At 36.0% G+C, this 14,226-nt stretch overlaps 1 long non-coding RNA gene across 1 annotated transcript; it reads right to left on the reverse strand.

The window, feature by feature from the left end:
• Positions 1-1,345: 1,345 nt before the first annotated feature.
• On the reverse strand, positions 1,346-11,435 carry LOC122690159. The gene is made up of 3 exons (XR_006339994.1): positions 11,046-11,435; positions 6,437-6,477; positions 1,346-1,939 (listed from the first exon to the last, which is right to left on the reverse strand). It is a non-coding gene; the product is annotated as an uncharacterized LOC122690159 (long non-coding RNA).
• Between the last annotated feature and the right edge of the window lie 2,791 nt (positions 11,436-14,226).

The following is a 14,226-nucleotide window of genomic DNA, read 5'->3' on the forward strand; positions in this document are numbered from 1 at the left end:
AAAATGAACAAAAAAAAGTACACAGGAGGATGTCCATAGGTTATATGCAAATGCTACAATATTTTCTAAAAGGGACATGCACAACCACAAATTTTGGAATAGTTAGCTTGAATAGAGGTGTATCAACTTTATTGATATTTCAAAGAACCAGCTTTGAGTTTGATGATTTCCTCTATTGATTCACTGCTTTTAATTTCATTTATTTCTACTCTAATCATGAATAGTTGTTTTCTTCTGCCTGCTTTGGATTTAATTTGTTCTTATTTTCCTAGTTTACTAAGGTTGAAGCTTAGATCACTGTTTTTAGATATTTATTCATTTCTGATACATGCGTGGATCATGTGTGGATCACAATAAAATGTGGAAAATTCTGAAAGAGATGGGAATGCCAGGCAACCTGACCTGACTCTTGAGAAATCTGTATGCAGGTCAGGAAGCAACAGTTAAAACTGGACATGAAACAACAGACTGGTTCCAAATAGGAAAAGGAGTACATCAAGGCTGTATATTGTCACCCTGCTTATTTAACTTCTATGCAGAGTACATCATGAGAAACGCTGGGCTGGATGAAGCACAAGCTGGAATCAAGATTGCCAGGAGAAATATCAGTAACCTCAGATATGCAGATGACACCACCCTTATGGCAGAAAGTGAAGAACTTAATGAAACTGAAAGAGGGGAAAGAAAAAGTTGGCTTAAAAACTCAATATTCAAAAAACTAAGGTCATGACATCCAGTCCAGTCACTTCATGGCTGATAGATGGGGAAACAGTGGCAAACTTTATTTTTGGGGGCTCCAAAATCACTGCAGATGGTGACTGCAGCCATGAAATTAAAAGACGCTTACTCCTTGGAAGGAAATTTGTGATCAACCTAGACAGCATATTCAAAAGCAGAGACCTTACTTTGCCAACAAAGGTCTGTCTAGTCAAGGCTATGGTTTTTCCAGTAGTCATGTATGGATGTGAGATTTGGACTATAAAGAAAGCTGAGCACCAAAGAATTGATGCTTTTGAACTGTGGTGTTGGAGAAGACTCTTGCGAGTCCCCTGTACTGCAAGGAAATCCAACCAGTCCAACCTAAAGGAGATCAGTCCTGAGCGTTCATTGGAAGGACTGATGTTGAAGCTGAAACTCCAATTCTTTGGCCACCTGATGCAAAGAGCTGACTCATTTGGAAAGACCCTGATGTTGGGAAAGATTGAAGGTGGGAAGAGAAGGGGACAACAGAGGATGAAATGGCTGGATGGCATCACCAACTCAATGGACACAAGTCTGGGTAAACTCTAGGAGTTTGGTGATGGACAGGGAGTCCTGGCATGCTGCAAAGAGTTAGATATGACTGAGTGACTGAACTGAACTGAATTCATGCTTTCAATACTACAAGATTCCCTCTAAGCATTTCTTCTGCTGCATTCTACAGATTTTTGTAAGTTGTTTTCACTTTCATTTAGTTCCAAATATTTTTAAACATTTCTCTTGAAATTTTTGTTGTGATTTTCTAATTATCTTTCTGTTATTGATTTCTAGTCCAATCCCTCTATGGCATGAGAGCAGGCATTATATGTGCTCTATTCTTTTAAATACCTTATGGTATGTTTTATAACCCAGGATGTTTTCTATCTTGATGAATGGTTCATGTGAGCTTGAAATAACATATAATTTTCTGTTGTTGGATGAAGCAATCTATAGCTGTCAATAACATATAGTTGTTTAATGGTGCTGTTGAGTTCAACTATGTCTTACTGAAGTTCCTTCTGCTCCTTTTGTCGATTTCTGATAAAAGGCACTCAAGTCATGTAACAGTGGATATGTGAACTTCTCCTTGCAGTTCTATTAGTTTTTTTCTTTCATATTTTGATGATTTGTTGTTGGGCACATGTACATTAAGAATTATGTTGTTTTATAAATCAAAGCAACATCTTCTATGATCCACCTCCTATAATAACAGAAACAAAAACAAAAGTAAACAAGTGGGACATGATTAAACTTAAAAGCTTTTGCACAGCAAAGGAAACTATAAGCAAGGTGCAAAGACAACCCTCAGAATTGGAGAAAATACTACTAAATGAAATAACTGACAAAGGATTAATTTCCAAAATATACAAGCAGCTCATACAACTCAATACCAGAAAAACAATCCAATCAAAAAGTGGGAAAAAAGACCTAAACAAACATTTCTCCAAAGAAGATATACAGATGGCTAACAAACACATGAAAAGATGCTAAACATCACTCATTGTTAGAGAAATGCAAATCAAAACTGCAATGAGATATCACCTCACACCGGTCAGAATGGCCCTCATCATAATGTCTACAAACAATAAATGCTGGAAAGGGTGTGGAGAAAAGGGTGTGGTGGGAATGTAAATTGATACAGCCACTATGGAAAATGGTATGGAGATTCCTTAAAAATCTAGGAATAAAACCACTATAGCACCCAGCAATCCCACTCCTAGACATATACCCTGAAGAAACCATAATTGAAAGAGACACATGTATTCCATTGTTCATTGCAGCACTATTCACAAAAGCTAGAACATGGAAGCAACCTAGATGTCCATCGACAAATGAATAGATAAAGAAGTTTTGGTATATATGCACAGTGGAATATTACTCAGCCATAAAAAGAAACACATTTGAGTCAGTTCCAATGAGGTGTATGAACCTAGAACCTATTATACAGAGTGAAGTGAGTCAGAAAAAGAAAGATAAATACAGTATTCTAACACATATATATGGAATCTAGAAAAATGGTACTGAAGAATTTATTTACAGGACAGCAATGGAGAAATAGACATAGAGAATAGACTTATGGACATGAGGAGAGGGGAGGAGAGGGTGAGATGTATGGAAAGAGTAACATGGAAACTTACATTACCATATGTAAAATAGATAGCCAATGGGAATTTGTTGTATGGCTCAAGAAACTCATAAAGGGGCTCTGTATCAGCCTAGAGGGGTGGGTTGGGGAGGGAGATGGGAGCGAGGTTCAAAAGGGAAGGGATATATGTATACCTATGGCTGATTCATGTTGAGGTTTGACAGAAAACAGCAAAATTCTGTAAAGCAATTATCCTTCAATAAAAATAATTTTTAAAAAAATTTAAAAATTGTTATGTTGTTTTGGAATATTGACTCCTTTTCGTTATATATTGTCCTTCTTTATCCCTGATAGTTTTCCTTGCTCCAAAATCTACTCTGTCTGAAAATGAATATAGCTACTCCTGCTTTCTTTGGTTAGTGTTGTCATAGTATATCTCTCTCTATATATATTCCTTTACTTTTAGTATATATGATTTTATATTTAAGGAGGGTTTCTTGCAGACAATATATAGTTGGGTCTTGTTTTTTGACCCACTCTTACAGTCTCTGTCTTCTAATTTGTGTATTTAGACCACTGATTATTGATATAGTTGGAGTAATATCTACTCTGTTACTGTTTTCTGTTTGTTACATTTCTTTGTTATTCCTGCTTTTGTCTTCCAGAAGTTTTCTGCCTTTTGTGGTTTTAATTGGGTATTTTATATGATTCCATTTTACTCCTTTCTTGGCATATCAAGTATACTTCTGTTACTTTTTACTAATGGTTTCTCTGAAGTGTTCAGTGTACATTTACAACTAAGGTAAGTCAAATTTCAAATAACACTATACCATTTCATTGATAGTATAAGTACCTTAAAATAAGAAAATGTCTTAATTTTTTTCTCATATCCTTTTTATCATTGCTGTCATTAATTTTGTATATATATAATCATATATACATATAAATGCATAACCAAATAAAATACATTGTATCTGTTACTATTTGAAGCAAACTTATTCATTAGATTAATTTTAAAAAGAAAACATATTTTATTTCAATTATGCATTGTCCAATTTTTTGTTTATTCCTTTAAATCTAGATTCAAGTTTCTGATCTATAATTTTACTTCCCTGAAGATCTTCCTATTTTATTTCTTGCAAAATATATCTATTTGTAAAAAAATTCCTCCATTTTCTGCCTGAGTCACTGTTTTCTCTAGCCCTTAGCATATCAATCATCATATTTTTTAAAAATTCCTAGTGTGATAACTCTAACATTCTGGTTGTGTGTGACTCGTTTATCGTGATGGTTTTTCTGTTGCTTTTTTGTTTTTGTTTTTATTTATTTATTTTGCTTTTTAGTGTGCCTTGTAATCTATGTTTGAAAGGCAGCATGATGTACTGGGAAAAATCAACTTTAGTCAATAGACTTTTAGTAATACAGTGCAAAAAATTGTATCTACACAGAACCTCCAACAATTATACCATTTGGGTTTCCCTTACCCTGGTGCAGGTTCTTGCAGAGATTTCTACTTATGGGTTTCTGTTCTGGTAAGTTGTGATTTCCTATATCTGCTTTTTGTCTACAATTTGGGAGAAGAAATTTGATTTGTAACCTGACTTCTCTGACTGACCCAAGGAGAGTTGTCAATTTTTCAGTTTGTTCAACTTTTTTACTTGGTAGGGCAGAGCAACTACACTCAAGATTTTTACAGGCTGACCAGAAGTCTTATTTTTGTTGTTGTTATTTATTTTTTCTAGTTTGATTCCCATTTTACTTATTTTTATATATTTATTTTTAATTGAAAGATAGTTTCCTTACAATATTGTGTTTATTTCTGCCATAGATCAACATGAATCAGCCCTAGGAACAGAAGTCTTATTTTTTAAGAATACTATTTTAGATGATAGTTGTCTTATTAGTACTCTCAAAGTAATCCTCAGGTATTGATATTTAAGAAACTGGAGGAACATAAATGAAGGCTTCAGTGTTGCTTATTCAATTTAAATTTTTCTCTTTTCCATGATTGAAACTCTATGCTTAGAAGTACATACTATAATAGTAGTAATATATAGATTTACTATCAACAACTAGCATAAAGATATAAAATCATTAACATTAAATCTTTCTATGCTTTTATTATAGTATACAAATCCTGTACTATAACAGCATGACATTATGTTTTCTGGCACACCATACAAGTATTTCCCATTATACTTTGCAATTTAATATGCCCAAAAAAGCAAACATTAAATAAATGGAATTAGCCTCCAACTAATAAAAATAAATTTAAAAAAATGGTTGCATGTAAATAGGTTTGAGAACAGTATGGTGAAACTATTTTTAACTAAGTCCTAGACTTAAGATATAATATGACATAATGGAATGAGTCTAGACTATGTAACCAGAATAACTTAGGTTCAAATTCTAGATTCTGCCATTTTTTAACTTTGCAACTGCAGGCAAAATATATAGACTTTCTGTTTTTCAATTTTTTAAATCAAGATATTAGGTTTATTTCTATCTTTCTTTGGCTTCCCTGCAAAATATTTCTTGAGACAAAGTCTTGAATACAGGTATCCATTTAGAAGATGATTCCAGGAAGTGCAAGAGAGAGTAGAGAAACTGAGAGAAGGAAGGACATCAATAAGGGGCATGTTGATATGTGGGTTGCTCATGTGGACAACAGATGCCCAGTCCTCTGAGATATTATACAGAACATGCCTCTGAAATGCCCTGTGGAAGGACAAAAAACTGGGGCCTTCACTCAACTATTCCCATCTTCACCACTGAGGATTATTTTGTAAGAATTAAATTCCCTGCCCTTGGTGCTGCACTGCTTTCATGCTGAGTAAGCTCCTGCCCTGCAGAAGAAAGCTCTCAGGCAGAGAAGCAGAGTGTTTGAAGTGTTCCTGCTTGTGTTTGAAGAAGGAAGTTGACACTATCACTGCAGGTGAGCTTAAAAGTGAGCAGAATGGATACAGAATGAGGCTGCAATATTTCATATCATATATAAAGAACTCAAGATCATCTATCATATAATATTTAATAGTAGTAGTAGTAGTGTTAGTCGCTCAGGCATGTCTGACTCTTTGTGACCCCATAAACTATAGCCTGCCAGGCTCCTCTATCCATTGGATTCTCCAGGTAAGAATACTGGAGTGGGTTGCCATTCCCTTCTCCAGGAGATCTTCCCAACCCATGGATGGAACTCAGGTCTCCTGCATTGCAGGCAAATTCTTTACTGGTTGAGCTACATGGAAGCACTAAGAAACTGTGCATGTTCAGTCATGTCCAACTCTTTGGGACACCATGGACTGTAGTCTGCAAGGCTCCTCTCTCCATGTAATTCTCTAAGTAAGAATACTGGAGTGGGTTGCCGTTTTCCTCTCCAGGGAATCTTCCTGATCCAGGGATTGAACTTGCATCTCTCACATTAGCAGGGAAATTCTTTACGACTGTGCCACCTAGGAAACCCAATATTTAATAGATATTACATAAAGTGGCTATTATTTATTTTTAATTAACTCAGAAAATAACTGAGAAGGTATAATATGTACATCAAGAATCATTTATGAAGTTGAATATTATGGAATAGTACTATTTTCCTTGCAGGTTCAATAAACTTACCTGCGGATTACTTTATGGAAGAGAAGATGGCAGCTATATACCTAAAGGTAAAAGTAAAAAGGAGCATATTTACTCCATTATGTAATCAGCATAGACAGTTCTCACTTTGCAAAAGTGGGCCCCTTTTTACCATATGACCAGCAATACTCATTGTACATCATAAGTAGATTTAGAGTTTAAAATGATACTAGAAACAGTTGTTGTTGTTGTGTATGTGTGTGTGTATGTGTGTTAGTCACTCAGTTGTGTCCAACTCTTTGCAATGCCATGTAGCCATGTAGCCTGTCAGGCTCCTCTGTGCATGTAATTCTCCAGGCAAGAATACTAGAGTTGGTCACCATTCCCTTCTCAGGGTATCTTCAGGATCCAGGGATCGAACCCAGGTTTTCTTCATTGCAGGCAGGTTCTTTACTGTCTGAGCCGCCAGGGAAGCCCACTAGAAAGAGAAACGTAGCCTACCTTAATTTGATCTTACCTAGGTCCAACATGAGACTTAAATAAGAAATCTAAGCTGATATTAACATTACTTTCATGAGCATAAGAAACTAGAGCTAAATTCTTAATCTCTTTGACAGTACAATATACTTCAATCAGTATTCTATATTGGATTCTTTTATCTATTTTAAGTGAAGTAGGCACTCAATTTGGAGAAGGAAATGGCAACCCACTCCAGTACTCTTGCCTGGAAAATCCCGTGAATGGAGGAGCCTGGCAGGCTACAGTCCATGGGGTCGCTAAGAGTCGGACACGACTGAGCGACTTCACTTTCACTTTTCACTTTCATGCATTGGAGAAGGAAATGGCAACCCACTCCAGTGTTCTTGTCTGGAGAATCCCAGGGACAGAGGAGCCTGGTGGGCTGCCGTCTATGGGGTCGCAGAGTTGGACAGGACTGAGCGACTTAGCAGCAGCAGCAGCAGCAGCAGGCACTCAATTGACATCAGTGGAAATTGAAGTTTTCTGTACTGTTCCAGATACTATGAATTCTGCCACCTATGCTTTACAAAGATATCCTATAACCCTAATCTGAGTAGATCTCTTCTGACAGTGATGCTACATTTCCCTTCACTAGTTCTTTCTAATCACTAAGTGTCCGTTTTTGTTTTTGTTTTAAAGATGACTAGAAAAAGATATACTACCAGCTATTCAAGGACTATGTAAGTCTTGGTGATATACATGTGTGTGTGTGTGTGAGTCATTCAGTAGTGTCCAACTTTTTGTGAACTACCCCATGTAGCCTGCCAGGCTCTTCTGTCCATCGGATTTCCTAGGCAAGAATATTGGAGTGGGTTGCCATTTCATTCTCCAGGAGATCTTCCTGACCCAGGGATAGAACCCGGATCTCCTGCATTGCAGGCATATTCTTTACCATCTGAGCCACCAGGGAAGTCCATATATATATATATGCATAGAAACAAAAATTGACCAAATTTATTCAAACTCTTAGTGCTGCCCCTTTCTAATTGCTTTGGATTTGAACATGGATATAAAGGGATGGCTTCAACACTACTACAGGGAACTCTGGTAACTTCATTAAAGTGAGGTCGCTCAGTCGTGTCCAAATCTTTGCGACCCCATGGACTATAGCCCACCAGGCTCCTCTGTCCATGGGGTTTTCCAGGCAAGGATACTGGAGCGGGTTGCCATTTCCTTCTCCAGGAGATCTTCCTCCCAGGGATTAAACCCAGGTCTCCCGCATTGTAGGCAGACGTTTTATCCTCTGAGCCACCAGGGAAGTCTTGATAACTTCATTAGGGAATAAAAATTTTACAACAGTCAAAGTCCTCTGTTACCTATACTAGGTATCTGATTATTTTATCCTCTTTGTGGCTTTTTGTTTTAATCATCAATGCTTACATTTTGAAACAAAATTATTTATTAATTTCTGCTCTAATGGTCCACTTCATGAAACTCCCAGATGATGAGAACAACTACAGCTTGTACTTGGATCATCCATACTTGTGCTTGGATCATTGTGTTCATTATGTTTACATGTTTACTACATTCCTTCCCAGTAACATAATTACTTAGTAGATTCTGAAAATAATTGTGGTTTTTTTTTGTAGTAAAATATTTCCATTTAATAAATGATGAGAATATCATATTGCACTATTGGAATAACTGGCTATAATCAGTGATTTGATAAAATTGCAAAGCAATTTCTATATATGTTTTAAAAATATTTATCTTGCTATATCAAGTCTTAGTTGCAGCATGTGGGATCTAGTTCCCTGACAAGGGATTGAGTCCTGGGCCCACTGCATTGGGCACTCTGATTTCTAGCCACTGAACCATCAGGGAAGTCCCTATATATATTTTAATATGCTATAGGAGAAGAGATAATTATTTGCACCTAAGACCTGATACTGTATTGCAACTAATATATTGTTTTACCAGATTTTAGAATTCCTTTGTAAATGTTTTTAGAACTGAAATTCCAACAGTTAGATTGAGAAATTATTGGCTAGAGTGAATCTGAGTGGTACATTATACTAGAATACATTTTTGTTTGTTTGTATCATATTTATTATGAATAACATATATAAAGAAACTGCACAAAATATTCACAAAGCTTAACATTTTGTTATAAAGCAAACATCTAATCGCCATTCAGGTCAAGAAATTGAGCACTTACTTGATCACTAAGTTCTCTCTCTCTTAGAGATAAACATTACCATATTTTTGTGTGTGTGAAAATCACTTCTTTTCTTTAGAATTTTGCTACCTATTTACCTATTTCTGAGTACTATAGCTATTATCACTTCTTTTCATAATTTGTAAACTTTTGAATATTTGTGTTCTCTTGAGTATGCTGTATTTTTATGTCATGTTTATAAGATTAGTTCTCATTGTGAGTGATTGTAGTTCCTTCATTTTTATTGCTTCATAGTATTGTATGTACATGTGTGAATATATCATAGTGTACATAGTGTTGTACTTGTATGAATATATCATAATGCTATGACTATACACTTTTTGATGGATATTTGGGTTGTTTCCTGTTGGAGCTATTAAGAACAGTGCTGTAACCTGGTGGACATGTGCATGCATTCTCTCATATATAATGAGAAATGGAATTGCTAGGTCATAAGGTATGGGTGTCTTCAGTTTTATTAGGTAGTATGCAAGCTATTCTCAAAAGTGGTTTTACTAATAGAAGCTTACATCCTCCCCAGCATAATACAAAGTTCCACATCTTTAAGTGATAGCTTTCAATGTTTCATCATTAGGAATATTGAAGAATTATATTTTCAATGATTTTAATCATTAGAAGATGATATATTTATAGGTTTTTAAAAAAGATATTCCTTATTCAATTAAAAAAGTTCCCTTCTGTTAATAATATCCTGAATATTTTAATATAAAATGGATTTAAGCATCCAAAGTAACCATTGGTATATTTAAATGCTTTAAATTTTATAACCAATGAATGTGCAGTGATTTTTCAGTGTGATGTTAATTTGTATTTTCTTGATTGATAGAGTTGAGCAAGTACTTCCCTGGTGGTTCAGAGGTTAAGAATCTGCCTTATAATGCAGGAGACCTGGTTTGATCCCTGGTCAGGAAATTAAGATCCCACATACTGCAGGGCAAATAAGGCTGCAGGCTGCAACTGCTGATCCCATACATTCTGGAGACTGTGTGCCACAACTAGAGAGAAGTCCCCATGCCACAAAGAGCATGCTACAACTAAGACACAACTCAGTCAAAAGTAAATAAATAAACACTTAAAAAAAAGAAAAAATATGGTTGAGCAACTTTTCATATGATTACTGTTTATTTAGACTTCTTTTAAAAAAGAACATTAAAAACATTGACATTGTTTATTCTGTGATTTTTTTCTAATCTGTGGAGGTTTACTATATATTCTAACTAAGTACTTGTTTATTTTTGGTTACATGCACTGTGAATATCTATTACCACTCTGGCTTATATTTTAATGATCTTTTTGGTCTCTTTTGATGAATATAAGTTTTAAAATTTAGCATAATTTAATTTATCAAACTTTCCTTTATTGTTATGAAGATATTTTCTAATATTTTCTTTTAAAAAGCTTTGCTTCCTTCCAACAAATATGAGTGGCTGCTGCTTTAACCCCACTCTGTTCTTCCTGCTTCCTAGATAAAAATGTTTAAGACACCCAATCCAGAGCAAACTCATTCTATTACAAGCCACTATTAACACTGTATAACTGAGACATAGCACAGTACCCCATGGTGTATAGTCTCCCTGGTTGCAACACATCTCTATTTCTACTGTTTAACTACAGGCATGTTCCTGGTGGGTTTTGACTGGTGGACATGAGCAGAAATAATAATAGTAATAAATGGCTATAGGATCAAGTGAGTTAATGCACATAAAGTGCTTAGAACCATGTTTGGCTCCAAGAACAGCTTATATAAATGTTAGCTGCAATTATTAATTATTATTATTATCAGTAACATCATCATCTCTGTGTCTCTTATAGTGATTGGTACCACATCTTGCCATAGAAGGAGATGACTCTATTATTTGTAGTTTGATTGGGGGTCAATGATGTATTAGTCATCTATTGCTGCGTAACAAATCACACTGAATTTAACAGCTTAAAACAAGAAGCATTGATTACCTCACAGCTTCTGTATGTTGGGGATCTGAGAGGAATGTAGCTGGATGATTCTGGCTCAGAGCTTCTCACCAGGTGCCAGTCAAGCTATTGACTGGGGCTGCAGTCCTATTAAGGCTCCACTGGGGAAGAATCTGCTTCCAAGTTCATTCAGGTGGCTGCTAGAGGCCCCAGTACCTCCTGTTGTGGGCCTCTCCATTTGCAGCCTGATGTTCTCACAATAGAGTAACTGGTTTTCTCATGAGTGAGTGATTCAAAAGGTAACGTGGGAATGTGCCATACTGCATTTATTACATGGACCAATGCTGGTATGGTGGGGAAAAGGGAAACATTACACAAGGGTGGGACTACCAGGCAGTGGGGACCCTTGGGGACCATCTTCAAGGCTGGCTACAATTGATGTTTCCAATGTTCTTCCAAATGTCTTCCAACTTTTCCCTCTTGTCTTCACCTTTAATTCACTTCAAGAAATGTCTCCAGAAAGTATATTAGTAGTTGCTAAGTGATAGGAAAAGGGAGATTGGAGAGTGACTGCTTATGTGTATGGATATTTTTGTTCCTGAGGTGATGAAAAGGTTCTGAAATTGGATGGTGTTTATGGTTGTCCGACTTTGAATATAATAAAACCATGAATTGTACACTGTAAAAAAGGACAAAAAATGAAAATAAATGAAAAGCTTTGCACTTTGATCTTACCAATATAGGTATTTAATCTACCTGGAATTGATATTTGGGTATGATGAATGGTGTCCAATTATTTTTTCACATGTATATTGCTCCAACACCATTTGTTTAATAAAAATAAATGATAAATAGATGAAGATGTCTTATCATATCATCAGTACAACTTCTGGTCATAAATCAAGTGTCTTACCCTAACTGTGTGAAAACAACTTTCTTGGCTTTCTATTCTGTTAATCCATCAGGCTTAATAATTAATTCATCATCTTAATTTTCAAAACTTTACAATGATCTTTATCATAAGTTTATATAGTATTAAAATCTGACTGATGTATTTTCCCCACTATATTATTTTTTAATATTATCCTGACTCTTCTTGGCCCTTTGAATTTCTATACAAATTTTAGAATCAGCTTATCAAGTTCTAGGCAAGAAAAACTGTTGGGAATTTGACTGTGATTGCATGTAATCTATAAACCAATTTTGTGTAGTTTACCTTTTTAAGATATTAGGTTTTCTAATTTTTGAAAACTGTGTATCTCCCATTTATTTAGGTCTCCTTTAATGTCTTACAATGAAGCTTTCCAATTTTTCTAATTTTCCGTTTGCTATTTTCTACTCATTTGATATTTTTGTATTGTATGCTTGAAATAAAATGGTATTCTTTCAAATTTCTAATTTTCACTTGTATAAAGACAAATAATTTTAGTCTGTATATAAAAAGACATATTCATTGCTCTTGTATCCAGGACATATCAGAAATTTAGTTTTCATGTTAACAGTTTTGATTAACAACATTCAAAACTATATCCTCTGTAAATAATAATAGTTTTTACTTATTTTTAGTAATTTTTATTTTATTTATATATGTAATCATCAATCTATCTATTTATGCCTTATTGTATTGCCTAAAATATATGATACACTGTAAAATATAAATTTTTATAGTGATCTTGAAGGACTCACATAAAGCAGTGAGTGGTCCTGAAGAGATATCTTAGTTCCCTACGTAGGAATTATTTTTTTTTTCCTACGTAGGAATTAAACTGGGGTAACCTGGGTGAAAACCAAGAGTCCTAGTCACTACACCATCAGGGGCTAGAGCCTAGAAGCAAAATGACCCTGGACCTTGTCCTTGTTTGAAAGCCAGACTGTTTCAAGGAGGCAAAAACTGTAAAAACAGGTACAGTTTATTATTAGAGGTGCAGCACAATATATGGGAAAGAGAAAAAAAAAACAACGAAAGTGAAGTCGTTCAGTCGTGTCCGACTCTTTTTGAGAACCCATGGACTATAGCCTACCAGGTTCCTCCATGGAATTTTCCAGGCAAGAGTACTGGAGTGGGTTGTCATTTCCTTCTCCAGGGGATCTTTCCCATCCAGAGATGGAACCCGGGTCTCCCGCATTGCATGCAGACACTTTACCATCTGAGCCACAAGGGAAGCCCACAGGAAAACAGTTTATCTGACTCAGAATCAGGGCAGAGATATTAACCCAGAGAGAAAGGGTATGGGCACCCTTTCTAATGAGGAGGAGCGCAGTAATTCAGAAACTACGCAGAAACGTAGTGGGAAGGGAGTGCAGGCATCCTGAGTGAGGAGGAATGCAGTAAGTAGGTAATATAAGTCACTTATATACGACAGTCCTTCCTGGTCTTTGTTTATCTTTGGCCAACTATCGTGTTTCTTTCTTCACACCTGACTGGTCCATGGACCCTCCCCAAGATGCATGTGCAACTTTTTTCTAAGATGGATCCCACCACAGAGGCCTATGGGTGCATAGGCCTCAGTAACCACACTTATCATGGGGTGGGATTCCCTCCCTTTTTGATCCCCAAGAAGCCTTCCAGTGCATATGCAGACAGGGAGTCTTCCTTGATCTCAGGGGTAGGCATTTTATCTCCTTGCTTTAGCAGAGCTCAGCTTTTGCCACCAGCTTTGTCCTTACAGTGTCTGGGTAAGAACAAAGGTTGAATTTTACTCCACTTGACAAATACCAGGTGTTCATCCCAGAGGTCCACTTTTACCTCAGTAGCAATGTTCTTGACTTCTGTTGCTGCTGAGAAATTTTACTCCAGGTTAAAAAAAAAAAAAAAAAAAAAAAAACAATGAAGGGCTTCCCTGGTGGCTCAGTGGTAAATAATCTGCCTGCCAATGCAGAAGACAGGGTTTCAATCCCTGATATGGGAAGATCCCACATGCCATGGAGCAGCTAAGCTGGTGCATCACAACTATTGAGCCTGTGCTTTAGAGCACAGGAGCCACAACTACTGAGCCTGCACCCTACAGACTATGTGCACCACAACTAGAGAGTAGCCCCTGCTTGCTGCAACTAGAGGCAGCCCATGTATGTGCAACAAAGACCCAGAGCAGACAAAAAAAGAAATAAAATTTTAATAAATAAATAAATAATGAAGACATCTTTAAAAGCATTACTATTGACTTGGAATGCAGTGAGTCCCAAAAGAAATGCTAATGAAACAGTCTATGCTTGAAATCATAAA

The sequence above is a fragment of the Cervus elaphus genome, chromosome X (assembly GCF_910594005.1).
Source record: "Cervus elaphus chromosome X, mCerEla1.1, whole genome shotgun sequence".
NCBI lineage: Eukaryota > Metazoa > Chordata > Mammalia > Artiodactyla > Cervidae > Cervus > Cervus elaphus.